Consider the following 9025-nt stretch of genomic DNA (forward strand, 5'->3'; position numbering starts at 1 on the left):
CATACACCTAAGGGCAATTTAGAGAGACCAATTAATCTAACAGGCATGTCTTTGGACTGTGGGAGGAAGCCGGAGTACCCGGTGAGAACCCACGCATGCACGGGGAGAACATGCAAACTCCATGCAGAAAGACCCCAGGCCGGGAATTGAATCCAGGACCTTCTTGCTGCAAGGCAACAGTGCTACCAACTGTGCCACTGTGCAGCCCTGAATTTTTAGCTTTCATCAGAAATCATTCTGCTCTGTTGTTATGTGAAGATTGACTCTATGAGCTCTTATTGGTTCACCCTCTACAAAATCAGAGGACCTTGCAACACTGAATCTGAGAGCCCCTATCAGTAATGATAGTGGGACCAACCAATAAAATCATTCATCCAAGTGTGTTGGGCTTTGTAATCATGCCTTTGATAAGTTATACCCGCTTAAGGTCCACCAATTAGGGCCCAGCCTGCATGGCTCTAATAGAGTCAACAGTTTACAGAGAAGCTGAGGCTGCTAACACCTATGGCGAGGTTGGCCATTGTCAGAAAGATGTTTTAAACTGCTTAACTTCACTGTACCATTCTTATGTTTTAATACAAAGTTGGATGATATGGCTAAAACAAAAATATGTTGAAGTGGGAAAAATAAACTTGCTTTCCAAGAGATTTTTCACTGACTGATTGGCTGTACCTTCAGATGCCATATCCTTATATCAGAGGAGTTGTGGACATGTGACTTTTTTATGATTTAAAACATTTTAAGTCAACTCAGCATATGAATTGGTGTTACTGTAACAGAGAAAATGGTCTGATATATCTGGTCAAAACTATCTGTGAGCCACAGATTTTGCCTCATTTTACTACAGGTAAGGGAACTATTAGTGATAACTTACAGAACCTCACGCTAAAAATAAAATGCAACGTATCCCTTTAAAACGTACCCATGTCGTTTCCTGTTTATTTTTTAACTTAAATAGAAAAATCCCATTTGTTATGTGTACTTGAAGTGTATTCATGTAGATGACTATATTCTCATTCGTTTTTCTGCACAAACTGACATTTAAAAAAATGACCTTTGCAGTTTTGTGGACTGTTCTCAGAATTTAAATAAAATAGATTTTATAAACTAAACTTGTATACTGAAACATTTTCTTTCAAGCAAAAAGGAAAGAGCAGGAATACTGAATTTGCACACGGTTGTTTTAATCAGACCCCTTAGCCACCACGTGTGCATACTTCCTTGCAATTAAGCCTTTGAACACTATATAATACGTGCATTCCAGTTATTGTTTTAGGTCAAAGTTCTATTACAAATATACAAAAAGTAAGAAAATATTTTAATGTGCACTTAAATACAAAATACACTTCCGCTCATATTTATGTGGTAGAAAAAGTGATTGTTTAAATAGGAAAACTGTGAGCAAACCCTCCACAAGTTAACGTTTTCTTTCTTCTCACAGTGAAACAAGTGATAGAACACTCCGAATGTCCAATAAGTCCATTTGTTGTCACGCAGAATAAAAAAAGCAACCGCACAAAGAGTGTTTACATGATCTGAAAGCATTTTGATGCAGAGAGCACTCTTTTCTGATCCAGATGAATGCAGAATGGTAACATCAAGGGTACTCAGTCCATGTCTCCTTATATAAGGCGTTCCTCTTTGGGCAACGGCAGAGGCAGGCTGGGCCTCTCAGGTACGTTTGCTCTCGGCTGTTTCTTCTCCTCTGCACTGGGCCTGTACTTTCCCTCCATCTTTCTTTTTTTCCGTATGACGCACAGCAGGAGCAGCAGGGTTAAGGTGAGCAGGGAAAACAAGCTGAAGACAGATGCCGACATCGCAGGCGAGATCGACACCTGCATTGCGTAACTCCTGGGAAGACAAATCACATGAAGGTCAAGTAGTTATGCAGGCAAGACAAAAGAGCATTTAAAAACAGTGTTCAATTTCTTGTAAATTTTATTGGTAAAAGCACTATGTGCTAAACACAAAAAGACACAATCAAGGCTTTACTCAGAATTTTGAGCCTATGAGGTGTTTATGCTTTTGTTGCACTTAATATAGAAACATTGTTGGCTGCTGGACATTTGGCACATCACCAATTTGCAGTTTTGGTCACTTTATACCAAACTTTGTACAAAAGGAAGCAATTTGTCACGAGACCTTTTGTATGAACAGTATCATACATCAATACTATTCACCTTGGGATGTTTTGTTTGTGCTTTGACAAGTAATTCTCTATAATTTGCTTAGTCTACAGTACAGAAATGAAGTTATACATTGCTTGGCCACTTTAATAGGTACACATTGATAGTGGTGGATTGCACCTCCGTTAGGCTGCCTTAATTCCTCATGGCATAAATTCAACAAGGTGTTAAAAACATTCATCTGGGATTTGGGTCAAAATGACATGATAGCATCCTATAGTTGCTCCAGAATTGTCAGCTGCACACCCATAATGTGAATCTCCTGTGCCACCATGTCCTGAATTAGCTATTTTGAATCGAGACCTTGTGACTGTGGAGGCCACTGAAATACAATAAACTCATTGTCATGTCCATGAAACCAGTGAAAAACAATTTGAGCTCTGCAACATGGTGCAGTATCCTGATAGATATAGCCATTTGAACATGGGTACATTGGGGTCATAAAGGGGTGGACATGGTGTGCACCATATTTAGGTAGGCTGTGGATTTCAAACAATGCTCAGTTGGTACCACAGGGGCCAAAGTGTGGCAAGAAAATATCCCCCACGTCACAACAACCCCACCACCAGCAGTAGCCTGAAATATTGATACAAGGCAAGACAGGCCCATGCTTTTATGTGGTTTACATCAAATTTAAACCCTACCCCACCGTCAAACCCGTCAGCATTTTTCCAATTCAATTTTGATGAATTGGAGACTCGGTTTCTTGTTCACCCAGTGTGCAACAGCTGCAGCTCATTTGATTCAAGGTTTAATCTGTTGTACAAAGATGACATTTCTCATTCCATGGTTGTTACCAGTGGTTATTTGAGCGACTGTTGCTTTACTATCATCTTAAACCAGTCTGAAGATTCTCCTCTGACATCAACAAGGCATTTTTATCCAAACAACTATGGATCACTAGATTTTTTTTACATTTTCAGACCATTGTCTGTAAACCTGACAGCTGACGGTGCATGAAAATCCAAGTTGATTAACAGTTCATGAAATACTCAGACCAGCCAGTCTGGCACCAACAACTAAGCAATTATTGAGGTCTAAAAAAAATCCCCTTTTCTTCCAATTCTGGTGCTCAGTTTGAACCTAGTCACTTTTAGCATGTCTAGATCCCTAAATCCACTGGGTTTCTCCCATATTATTGGCTATTTGATTTAAGAAGTAAATGAACAGGTGTACCTAATAAAGTGGCCAGTGAGTGTATGTTCCAAGTAATATCATCTACTGGCATGAGGTTCCTCAGACTAATTTTGGGTAATTCGGGAGAGCATAATCACCCACACTTCAGAATCAACTGGCACAAACATGTACCAGAACCATAATCGATGGAAAAAGGGTTTAATATAAAGCCGTTACATCCGATTTAAGCTCTTTCTTCAATTTGTTTTGCTACAAAAACCAAAAACGAGAAATAAACAGATTTAGAACAGTGTTTTGTTTAAAAGGTATAAAACGGAAATAAACCACTGGTACAGGCATTGGTACAAAATGTTCAATGGGCAGAAATAACCTGGAGACCCAAAGAATCAGTGGTGTTCTGGGTTTTGCCTCAGGGCCGTTCTAGTTGTGGAACTGGGATACCAGTCAGCTATTTTACTTCCTAAATCTTGTGTTGAAGTGTTGAAGGTACATAACTAGTAGTTGAGTAAGACCAAACCAACAAACAACTCAAAAGAAGCTGTAACATCCATAATGCAACAATATATTTCAATTTTAAGATCAATCAAACTAAAAATAAATGTTACAAAAGCTTTCATCATTTGTTTAAATGTACAACTTCATTACTATCCATCTTATTCCTGGATTACATGGTATGTTAAGAAAATATACCAGCATATTTCTTTACCTAATCAACCCCACTGCTACAGACATTTATGGAGAAAAAAAAAAACCCAAAACAAAACAAAAAAACACTTTAGCTCAGTATTGATCTGACATTTTCAATATGAGGACATAACTCTGTTATTTGTCATTTTGGAAAACTAAGATCGAACAGGGCCTGGTCTCAGCTGTGCCCTTAATCCCTCTCAGAAGAGAAGAAGTTATTTGTCTTGCGGTTAGTTGAAACCCAAGCAGCATGGTAAGGATTTTCCTCCTCCCTGCATTTTAGCAAAAACAGCTCACCTTAGGGGCTTTCGTGGTTGATTTAAATTTTGATTCTTCAGCCACATCTATCCTGATTCCTCGCCTGTTGGTAAATGATTAAAAATAATCCACTGATGGCTGAAATAATCAGAATCCATCTTTAACATGCACCAGATAAACAGGTTGAGCTTAATCTTATAAAAAGGTGCAGATGTAAACAAGTAGGTATCTCTAAACATGTCCAGGCTTCGAAAAGACCTGTCTGTAGGTGTGCACTTTAACCAGTTACTTAAAAAAAATACAGCTTGACAAATTTGAAACAAAATGCTTTCCTGCAGCTGCTGCTCCCAGGGATATAAGTTTGTGGATTTCGACAAATAAAACAGGAATGCAGCTTGTGAGTTGTGTAAATAAAACAACTCTGTTTTTGTGCTGATCAGTAACTGATTATTTGCATGAAGTTTCCTACGGGAACCGCTGCACATGTCAACAGAGTAGTACTTAAAAAAAAAAGACAGTTCATCTGGTACTGCTGCAGTTTACAGGAGCAGACAATAATGTTTAACTTGTCTCCACACAAGTCTGCATTCCTGACAATAAATAACCACTGACTGATTGTTGGACAAGGTCAGGTCTGTTCTTTGAGGGAGGAATTTTCTTAAGTCACAGGAATATATCACAAGAATTAAAAACAGGTTCAGCTCACCTTATTGGAGAGTATTTATCAGAGCGGTGCTGCCTTTATCTCTTACATCTGATACAAAACAGCATCAGTAGATCGATTAACAGCGGAGCACCTGAAGGACGCAAAATAAAAAAGATTAATGTAAACAGTTTGTTGAAAAACAAAAAAATAAGTTTACTGTGTTTTTCTTAATACCAAGAAGATGTGAAACCATCATGACCTGTGATTATGATTTGCAAAACAAATGAATTTTACAATGTTTGATAAAATGGTGATGAAAATGCCCCACGCTGAATCCAAAGGAACACTTGTTTTGACAAAATCAAACTTAATTTGTAAAGTGCCTTTGGCCTGTAAAATTGAGCCAAGCTTTTTTTTTTTTTTAAATCATAGTTAATTTGTGATTTAACAAGAGGAGCAATTACTTTTCCACCTTGGGTCATGTGTGCTCTGATAGCGTTGTTGCCCTTACTGAATGAAACCATTGTTTCAAAACTGCTTTTTGTTATTAATCAGCTTATCTTGATCCAATATTCAATTTATGTGACAATAATTTTGTGTGACAAAAATGCAGGAAAAGAAGAAATCTGTACGAGACAAACACTTTTTCAGAGTGCTGAAAATAAATTCATGCCTTTTTTCCTTTTCTCAAACATGTCAGTTTCTTTTTAAATACATGCACGCTAAATGACATATATGCTAGATTAAAGTATATTGACTAACGGTAAACTATGGGATGGAATTGGGATCATCTGATCTCCTCTTTTGCCCACCTACAACAAGAAAACCTGGTCTACTAAATGGAGAAAAAACATCAATGTAAGAATAATTTGATGAAAGTGATTTTATTGTCCACCTAATTATTTTGTCCTAAAAATATTTTATCAATATTATAATTGAAGCTGTTGGACTAACCCATGAAGGAAAATTAAAACCACAAAAAGACAAAGCTGCGTAACTTTGAAACTTTCAAAAGCTAAATCTAATAACCTACAGCTGGATGTAATGCAAAAATAAAAAACATCACCAAAGAGGAAGTGAGCAGGAGAAAGATCTTATCACCCAAAATACCAAGTGATCATAGTTTCCATGACTGAGTTAAGACAAAAACGTTAGCAATTTGATTTAGTAACAGACGACAAGTCACACTGCTGCCTTTCAACAACCACCATGACAGATTTACTGTTTCTAGCTGTTTAAGAGAAGTAAAAGACAACTCAACACACCAGGAAGCAGGGATGTAAAAGCTGTTTTTTCAGTTCTTAGACACACTAAAATGAGAAATATGTAAGCCACAATTTTCATGAGAGTTGTATGCAAAAAAATAATTAAATTTTAACCAGCTAAAAAAAATTTAATGTTCAAGCTGTATGCTAGAAAGGGAGGTTGGGGATGAACCTCTCCTAGATTCCCACAGTTTTAAATGTCATGACTGCCAAAAAAAAAAAAAAAAAAAAAAAGCACATACTCGTGGACCAAAATAGCCTTTTTGGTATATAGGTACTTGAAAGCATAAACCAGCATTATGTCAGGTTCTTAAAAGAAACCCTAAGGAAGATCGAGCTGTTGTGTTATTGGACTTAAAATTAAAAAGGAAATTCCACCAAGGAAACATGCCTACTGAAAGGCTGAATGTGTTTTGCACAATGATGTGTTGTCATCTTTAGGGCAGTATTATTACCAAAACACCAGCAGTCTGACTCAAATATACAGCCAGCAGCAGTATGAGCAGAAAGAAACGATTAAGGCATTTTGTGAGCAGATAATCCAGTGTTGCAATGATTAGTTAACGTAAATAACCAAATAACTGCTAACTTTTTACAAATCTGATTTGCTTTGGACTTTGTACATTTAGGTGAATACTTGCAGCCTTTTCAGGTTAATGAAAGGAAATTTACAGCATTCCCCACAAGTATTGATTCTCATTAGGGCTGCATCATGCAGGACATTGCACTCACCACTGCAATGTCATTATATGCAACATCGCAAAGAACCATTTGGATGCAACATTTGATCGAATATGATAGTTTGAGTAGAGCACATGCCAGTATATTTGGCCTGTTGGGTGAACAAAAAGTGGCAGAGACATTGTGATGAGGGAAAAGAAAGATAATCCAGCGTTGTTTTTCACAGTTGCTGTTATATGTCCTACTTTGGCTGTAGATATGGGACACTTTAGGGCGATGTTGCCATATCCTGACTTATTGCCTTACTTGAGTTGCATGTTCTCTTGTCTTTTCCATTATGAAGAATGGCCATCTATTACATCATCTCTATACCGCAGGGAAACAGAAAGTCACAAATTACTGATTAAAAGCTCCTAAGCACTCCAAATCAGCTGAAAACAGTAAATATAAAATGCTCCAATAATAATTTACAACTGCAAGTAGTACCAACAATTGTGGTACTTGTGATCATCTTTCCATAAGAGGGGTTTAATCCCACCCGAAGTGAAAAAATGAATCCAAATTAAAGGCTGAATTTTTCTAATGTATCAGTGTTGGATTAAGCAACTGGGAAGGAAACAGCTGAAACCTTTTCACACGGTTTTGGCAAGGGTGCTGAAAGGTGTGGAACACCTGTTAAATGCAGTGTAGAAACTTTAATTCAGATGTTCATACATTTTGTTTCTGTGTGTTACGTTAGCTTAAATGACATCTCTATGTCTTTTTAACGTTTGAACTCTAATTTTTATCTTTTCATATAAATACACTAAGTATCTTAATATTGTATTGACATTTCCCCCAACATACACCTGGCCAGTCAGCTGTAACAACAGGATACCAGCATTATAGATTAGAAATGTCTATAATATATATAAAATCCCCTAATACAATTGTCAAATTCTGGCCTGAAAATAATCTGTTTAATTGCAAAACGTTGAGAAACATTCAATGTACAAAATTCAACAGCACTACACCCTTTCCTGATAGAAGAAAACATATATGACCGGAACGAAAACCGCAGTCCTTGAAAGAAGCGGAAGGATATCACACAGCTCCAGTGTATTAATTATACAGCAGGGCTGGGAGAAGTTAAAAACTTACCATTAATGTCGTGACAAGCTGAAGATACAAATCATTTTTCATCAGATACCCGTTTGTTTTTAAGCTCACACAGACGGAGGTAACTATGTTGCTTTTGCTCCAAAGAGCTTATAAACCAATGACCCTCCCGCAGCATTTTTATACCACCACAGGCGGACGCAGGTCTCCGCTCACGGTGGGAGGAATGCCGCGGATCCTGTTGCACCTGTCTGACTACCTGCTGTGTTTCCTGCCCGGGTGAGCCTGCTGCCGATGACACGTGAAACCGCTTACGGACACAGACACCACGAAACTCATCTGTCAGACGCCAGGTTTCGCTGCTAATGAGGGTAGTTACCTGTGGGCTAGTGAGAGTCCAGGTGAGATGCAGCTGCTACGTTGACTCCGGGTTTAATGCGAGAAGCTGCGGGACACCGAGAAGATTCATAATCCATGAGCTAGGCGCGTAGACGTTCAACGCAGAAGTAACACTGGGTTGTTCTACGCTCACCTGTCTGCCGGAGGTGAATCAGTCCGATCACGTGCCCCATCCGGGCCAATCAGAGAGACTCTTTACTGCACTTCTGGTCGATTTGTCGGTAAAACGATGACACCTAATCATGTCAAGGTGTTTACTTTATTTTTTAAATCTACAACTGCTGGTAAAAACGAACAAACAAAAATATATTCCTGGTCATTTTTTTTACACAATTCTGTGTTGTTAGATTTAATCGCCGAGAGAATCAAAGTATTTTCCAACTTCATGTTCACTATCGGGTTTAATTATAATGTTTTATTACTGACAAACAATGATGGAAGCTCACTCTGCTGGACAAGAAAAAGCAAGACTTCCCGAAAAGATGAGAGTGTAACTTATTATATTGGTAAACCATGTTCTAATGTAAAATATGACACATTACTGAATTAATGAAAGATATTTCTAGTAGCTAATTTTTGATCCTTAAAATCTGTTTTGTGTTTTATCTAAAATAATCAGCTCTAGGACGTGTATTACTTCACATATTCCTCTATCAAACAGACAGTCC

General features: G+C 37.9%; 1 long non-coding RNA gene across 1 annotated transcript; it reads right to left on the bottom strand.

The window, feature by feature from the left end:
- Window positions 1-1746: 1746 nt before the first annotated feature.
- Window positions 1747-8484, bottom strand: LOC124867856. The gene is made up of 3 exons (XR_007038162.1): window positions 8338-8484; window positions 4975-5065; window positions 1747-1851 (listed from the first exon to the last, which is right to left on the bottom strand). It is a non-coding gene; the product is annotated as an uncharacterized LOC124867856 (long non-coding RNA).
- Between the last annotated feature and the right edge of the window lie 541 nt (window positions 8485-9025).

The sequence above is a fragment of the Girardinichthys multiradiatus genome, chromosome 5 (genome assembly GCF_021462225.1).
Source record: "Girardinichthys multiradiatus isolate DD_20200921_A chromosome 5, DD_fGirMul_XY1, whole genome shotgun sequence".
Classification (NCBI taxonomy): Eukaryota; Metazoa; Chordata; class Actinopteri; order Cyprinodontiformes; family Goodeidae; genus Girardinichthys; species Girardinichthys multiradiatus.